Here is a 2,217-nt window from a genome sequence, read left to right as displayed (position 1 = left end):
TATATATATATATATATATATATATATATATATGTACTTTCCTTTTGTTTGTTTTTCTCTGTTGCCGCTCATGTGGCGATTCCATTCCTTTTAGTAAACTTCCAAACAGTGGGTGTTCACTGTGTGTTGGGCTCCAGAGATAAGAGAGTAAGAAGTACATGAGTAAAGCTGAGATCTCTTTCTCTCCCCTTCTCTATCTATATATCTATATCTATATATCTATAGAGAGAGAGAGGGCATATATATTTATATATGCGTGTGTGTGTGAGTGTGTATCTTGTGAAAGAAGCCAATTATGCTGAAGGACCACAACTGTAGAAAGAAGAAAAGAGAAGAAAGAACGAATGTTTTTTTTTTATTTCCGATATTTACATGAGATCGAACCTCCTCTTTCGTTCTTGGTCTATATCGATTCATTCTTAAATGTAGTCTCACCGCACGTTTTTCTTTTTTCATTTCTTACTTCCTTATTTCTTTCTTATTATTATTATTATTATTATTATTATTATTATTATTATTATTATTATTATTAAGATTATGTTCTTCTTGTATCTCTCAGAAAACGTATATGTGTGTATAGATACGTATGTCTTTTTTTTCTCTCTCTCTTCTTTATATGGATGGAGGTACGCAATGGAATGATTGAAATGAATAAAACGGAATAAAATAAAATAGAGAGAAAGAGAGTGAGAGATGCGAGAAAAAAAAAAAAAAAAACTCTTGACACTCTTTTGAGGTATTATTGAGATGTGATGGTGGATATGTATTTACACTAATAACAGTATAATGGAATAAATCAAAGCAATCCAATCTTTTCTGTATTCAACTGCTTTTACATACACACTTTCTCTCTAAGCAACTAGAGAAATAACAGGGCAATCACACTACTTGTAGATAAAACTCCTTCTTTTCGTGTTAATGTTGTTGTTTCTTTTTTTTTTCTTTTTTTTTTCTTCTTCTTCTTCTTCCTATCATTGATATGAATACTACCATGGTTTTTTTTTTTTATTTTTTTTTCTTATTTTTACTTTTTTTTTATTTTTTTTCCTTTTTTTTTGTATTTATTTGTATGCATTTCCGCTCCGTTGGGCTCCATTGCTGTTTTGGGTCTGCTGTGTGCACACGTTGCATGAAAATAGCAGATCCCATCTCCATCCCAACACAACGATATATATATATATATATTTCTTTATTTATCTATTTTTTATGTTTCTTTGTGGTGGACAGACTGTATTTGCGAAGGGGAAAATGAAATTTGCTCTTTCGCCCACTCTCAGTCCTCACAACCGTAATTATGTGTATGTATATGTGTGTGTGTGGGAGATAATGAACAATGGTAATTAAAGGATTTTGATAATAACAACTTGTGGTGATAATGGTAGTAGTAACGAACACTCAAGTAGGAAGATTGGCCTTTTTTTTTTTTTTTGATTTCCTGACTGTGTTCTTATTATTTCTGTACGTTCCTATATCTTTGTTTGTTTCTCAGATTCCTGTCTGCGGCCTTTATATGTTATAGAGGGAGAGAATTACTTTTCTTCCTTTCTTTCTTTTTTACCTGTTTTTATCCTGTATCAATACAGCTGTCTTCTTTATCTGTTTATTGATTGTGTTCATTTAAAGAAAAAAAAAACAAATGTTTATACATTTTCCTTTTTTTTTCGATTGTTGTTGTTCTTTTTTATTTTTGTGTTGTTGTCTCTCATGACAGTCAAGTGTTTCTATTTCTATGATTCCTATTAATTGTTATGGTTACTATTATTGTTATGATTGGTGTTATTATTTACTTCTCTCTTTCTTTCTTTCTTTCTTTCTCACTCTATCCCTTTGAGAGAGAAAGAAGGAAAGGATTGAAAGTATCCTGAGATTAGCTTTCAAATAAAAACCGCAACTATAATAAATGGTGATAGTAATAGTAATAACAATAGGGAGATGGAATTAGAGCATCGTAGAGCAACTCAAATGAGCGTACGGCAACACAGAAACTCGTTGATGATGATTATGTCATAGTGTATCTACCTATATCTCTTTTTATTTTATTTTATTTATTTTTTTTATCTTTGTTTGTTTTAGATCTTTTTCTTTCTTCGCTTTATCATTACTGCTCCTCTCCCCATCACTCTGTATGTGTGGGTGAATGTAGTGCCTTCCGTCGGCTTTTTTTTTCATTCCTTTATTATTATTATTATTATTATTATTATTATTATTATTATTATT

Source organism: Trypanosoma theileri (assembly GCF_002087225.1).
Source record: "Trypanosoma theileri isolate Edinburgh chromosome Unknown TM35_Tth_3_V1, whole genome shotgun sequence".
Classification (NCBI taxonomy): domain Eukaryota; phylum Euglenozoa; class Kinetoplastea; order Trypanosomatida; family Trypanosomatidae; genus Trypanosoma; species Trypanosoma theileri.
Note: the sequence above shows the minus strand (reverse complement) of the source record.